This window comes from Triticum dicoccoides, chromosome 3A (genome assembly GCF_002162155.2).
Source record: "Triticum dicoccoides isolate Atlit2015 ecotype Zavitan chromosome 3A, WEW_v2.0, whole genome shotgun sequence".
Taxonomy (NCBI): domain Eukaryota; kingdom Viridiplantae; phylum Streptophyta; class Magnoliopsida; order Poales; family Poaceae; genus Triticum; species Triticum dicoccoides.
In genome coordinates, this window is record NC_041384.1 from 559,040,259 (window position 1) to 559,045,699 (window position 5,441).

Consider the following 5,441-nt stretch of genomic DNA (forward strand, 5'->3'; position numbering starts at 1 on the left):
CGATGTGAACTATTGATGTTAAATCACATGGCAATGTGAACTAGATTATTGACTCTAGTGCAAGTGGGAGACTAAATGAAATATGCCCTAGATGCAATAATAAAGTTGTTATTTATGTTTCCTTATATCATGATAAATGTTTATTATTCATGCTGGAATTGTATTAACCGGAAACTTAGTACATGTGTGAATACATAGACAAACAGAGTGTCCCTAGTATGCCTCTACTTGACTAGCTCGTTAATCAAAGATGGTTAAGTTTCCTAACTATAGACATGTGTTGTCATTTGATGAACGGGATCACATCACTAGAGAATAATGTGATGGACATGACCCATCCGTTAGCTTAGCATAAATGACCGTTTAGTTTTATTGCTATTGCTTTCATCATGACTTATACATGTTCCTCTGACTATGAGATTGGGCAACTCCCGAATACCGGAGGAACACCTTGTGTGCTATCAAACGTCACAATGTAACTGGGTGATTATAAGGATGCTCTACATGTGTCTCTGATGGTGTTTGTTGAGTTGGCATAGATCGAGATTAGGATTTGTCACTCCATGTATCGAAGAGGTATCTCTGGGCCCTCTTGGTAATGTTCATCACTATATGCCTTGCAAGCAATGTGACTAATGAGTTAGTTGCGGGACGATGCATTACGGAACGAGTAAAGAGACTTGCCGGTAACGAGATTGAACTAGGTATGATGATACCAATGATTGAATCTCGGGAAAGTAACATACCGTTGACAAAGGGAACAACGTATGATGTTATGCGGTTTGACTGATAAAGATCTTCGTAGAATATGTACGAGCCAATATGAGCATCCAGGTTCCGCTATTGGTTATTGACCATAGACGTGTCTCGGTCATGTCTACATAGTTCTCGAACCTGTAGGGTCCGCATGCTTAACATTCGATGACGACTTTTATTATGAGTTATGTAATTTGATGACCGAAGTTTGTTCGAAGTCCCATATGAGATCACGGACATGACGAGGAGTCTCGAAATGGTCGAGATGTAAAGATCAATATATTAGAAGGCTATATTCGGACATCGGAAAGGTTCTGAGTGGTTCGGGTATTTTTCGAAGTACCGGAGAGTTATGAGAATTCGCCGGGGGAAGTAGTAGGCCTTAATGGGCCATACGGGAAAGGAGAAAGGGGCCTCAAGGGGTGGCCGCACGCCCCCCTTGGGAAGTCCAAATTGGACTAGGGAGGGGGCGGCGCCCCCCTCTCTTTCCTTCTCCCTCTCCTACTCCTTCCCTCCCCCCTCTTGGAAAAGGAAAGTGACCCCAACTAGGATTGGGAATCCTAGTTGGACTCCCCCTATAGGCGCGCCCCTCCTAGGCCGGCCTCCTCTTCCCCCCTCCTTTATATACGTGGGCAGGGGGCACCCCAAAGACACACAAGTTGATTTATTAGCTGTGTGCAGTGCCCCCTCCATAGATTTCCACCTCGGTCATATTGTCGTAGTGCTTAGGAGAAGCCTTGCGTCGGTAACTTCATCATCATCGTCAACACGCCGTCGTGCTAACGAAACTCTCCCTCGGCCTCAGCTAGATCTAGAGTTCGAGGGACGTCACCGAGCTGAAGTGTGCAGATCGCGGAGGTGCCGTGCGTTCGGTACTTGGTCGGTTGGATCACGAAGACGTTCAACTACATCAACTGCTTTACTTAACGCTTCCGCTTTCGGTCTAGAGGGTACGTAGACACACTCTCCCCTCTCGTTGATATGCATCTCCTAGATAGATCTTGCGTGATCATAGGAAAAATTTGGAAATACTGCGTTCCCCAACATTGGGGCGCCTCCAGGCTGCCTCCCCTCTCCCCCACCTATATATACGTGGGAGGGGGTGCCACACATAGCCCATGACAATCTCTTAGCCGTCTGTGGCGCCCCTCTCCACAGTTTCATCCCTCGGTCATATTTTTGTAGTGCTTTGGTGAAGCCCTGCGGAGATAGCATCACCACCACAGTCACCACGCCGTTGTGCTGCCGGAACTTATCTACTACTTCGCCCATCTTGCTGGATCAAGAAGGCGAGGACGTCACCTAGCTGAACATGTGCTGAACGTGGAGGTGTCGTACGTTCAGTACTTGATTAGTTGGATTGCGAAGAAGTTCGACTACATCAACCGCATTACTAGACGCTTCCGCTTATGGTCTACGAGGGTATGTAGACACATTATCCCCTCTAGATGCTATGCATCTCCATGGATAGATCTTGCGGGTGTGTAGAATTTTTTTCCATGCAATGTATCCCAACAGTGGCATCCGAGCCAGGTCTATGCGTAGATGATATGCACGAGTAGAACACAAAGAGTTGTGGGCGGTGATAATCATACTGCTTACCACCAACGTCTTATTTTGATTCGACACTATTTGTGGGATGAAGCGGCCCAAACCAACCTTACATTTCCATGCACATGAGACCGGTTCCACCGACTGACATGCAACTTGTTTTGCATAAAGGTGGCTGGCGGGTGTTTGTTTCTTCCACTTTAGTTGAATCAAATTTGACTATGGCCGATCCTTGAAGAAGGTTAAAACAGCAAACTTGATAAATCACCGTTGTGGTTTCTGCGTAGTTAAGAATGGTTCTTGCTAGAAGCCCGTAGCAGCCACGTAAAACTTGCAACAACAAAGTAGAGGACGTCTCACTTGTTTTTGCAGGGCATGTTGTGATGTGATATGGTCAAGACGTGAGGTGATATACGTTGTTGTATGAGATGATCATGTTTTGTAATATCGACAACCGGCGGGAGCCTTAGAGTTGTCTCTTAATTATTGTATGAAATGCAAACGCCATGTAATTGCTTTACTTTATCGCTATGTGTCACCATTAGTTGTAGAAGCAATAGTTGGCGAGACGACCCCGACACAACGATGGAGATCAAGGTGTCTAGCCGGTGACGATGGAGATCATGACGATGCTTTGGAGATGGAGATCAAAAGCACAAGATGATGATGGCCATATCATGTCACATATTTTGATTGCATGTGATGTTTATCCTTTATGCATCTTATTTTGCTTAGAATGGCGGTAGCATTATAAGATGATCCCTTCACTAAATTTCAAGATAAAAGTGTTCTCCCCGAGTATGCACCATTGCCAAAGTTCATCTTTTCGAAGCACCTCATGATGATCGGGTGTGATAGACTCTACTTTCACATACAACGGGTGTAAGAAAATTTTGCACATGCAGAATACTTGGGTTAAACTTGACAAGCCTAGCATGTACAGACATGGTCCTGGAACACTGGGGACTGAAAGGTCGAACGTGAGTCATATAGTAGATATGATCAACGTAGAGATGTCCACCATTGAGGACTACCCCATCTCACGTGATGGTCGGAGATGGGTTAGTTGATTTGGATCATCTATCACTTAGATAACTTGAGGGATGTTTATTTAAATTGGATTTCATTAGTAATTTGATTAATTGAACTTAAATTTATCATGAACTTAGTATTAATAGTTTTGCATATCTATGTTGTAGACCAATGGCCCAAGCTACCGTTCCCATGAATTTTAATGCGTTCCTAGAGAAAGCTAAGTTGAAAGATGATGGTAGAAACTACATGGACTGAGTCCGTAACTTGAGGATTATCCTCATTGCCGCACAGAAGAATTATGTCCTTGATGCACCGCTAGGTGACAGACCTGGTGCAGGAGCTACTTCAGATGTTATGAATGTTTGGTAGGCTCGATCTGATGACTACTCAATAGTTTAGTGTGCCATGCTTTACGACTTAGAACTGGGACTTCAAAAACGTTTTGAATGTCATGGAGCATATGAGATGTTCCAAGAATTGAAGTTAATATTTCAAGCAAATGCCCAGGTTGAGATATGTGAAGTCTCCAACAAGTTCTATAACTACAAGATGGAGGAGAACAATTCTGTTAGCGAACACATACTCAAAATGTCTGGGTATCATAACCACTTGACTCAGCTGGGAGTTGATCTTCTAGTTGATAGTGTTATTGATGGAGTTCTTCAATCACTGCCACCAAGCTACAAAGGCTTCGTGATGAACTATAATATTCAAGGGATGACGAAAACTATTCATGAGCTCTTCGCAATGCTTAAGGCTGCAGAGGTAGAAATCAAGAAGGAGCATCAAGTGTTGATGGTTAACAAGACCACTAGTTTCAAGAAAAAGGGCAAGGGAAAGAAAGGGAACTTCAAGAAGAATGGCAAACAAGTTGCCACTCCCGGGAAGAAGCCAAAAGTTGGACCCAAATACTTGGCGCATAAGAAGGATGGCAAAGTGAACAAAGGTATATTTGATATACATGTTAGTGATGTGTAGCTTACTAATGCTCGTAGTAGCGCCTGGGCATTTGATACTACTTCGGTTGCTCATATTTGTAACGCGAAACAAGAGCTGCAGAATAAACGAAGATTGGCTAAGGACGCAGTGACAATGCACATTCTATTTTATGAGTAATATCTTTTATGGTCATGCACCCTTGATGAATGGTCTATTCTTGTTCAATCTCGAACGTAGTGATACACATATTCATAATATTGATGCCAAAAAATGTAAAGTTGATAATGATAGTGCAACATACTTGCGACACTGCCATTTAGGTCATATTGGTGTAAAGGGCATGAAGAAACTCCATGCGGATGGACTTTTGGAATCACTTGATACTTGCGAACCATGCCTCATGGGCAAGATGACTAAAACTCCGTTCTCCGGAACAATGGAACGAGCTAATGACTTATTGGAAATAATACACATCAATGTATGCGTTCCGATGAGTGTTGAAGCACGCGGTGGACTTTTGGAATCACTTGATACTTGCGAACCATGCCTCATGGGCAAGATGACTAAAACTCCGTTCTCCGGAACAATGGAACGAGCTAATGACTTACTGGAAATAATACATATCGATGTATGCGTTCCGATGAGTGTCGAAGCACGCGGTGGGTATTGTTATTTTCTGACCTTCACAGATGATTTGAGTAGATATGGGTATATCTACTTGATGAAACACAAGTCTGAAACATTTGAAAAGTTCAAAGAGTTTCAGAGTGAAGTAGAGAATCATCATAACAAGAAAATAAATTTTCTACGATCTGATCGCGGAGGCGAATATTTGAGTTGCGAGTTTGGCCTTCATTTAAAACAATGTGGAATTGTTTCACAACTCACGCCACCTGAAACACTACAGCATAATGGTGTGTCTGAATGTTGTAACCGTACTCTATTGGATATGGTGCGTTCTAGATGTCTCTTATTGAAAGTGCAACTAATCCCTGGGTGGTTTTGGTAATTATTAACAACATATTTTTTTCGAAAAAGGGCGCTTTATATTACTTAAAAGATTTAAGCATTACACCCAGCCTCTGCATAACTAAGATGCACACAGCCAAATAAGATTCTCTCACACAAAATAAAAATAAAAAGGCGAATTACAACGAAAC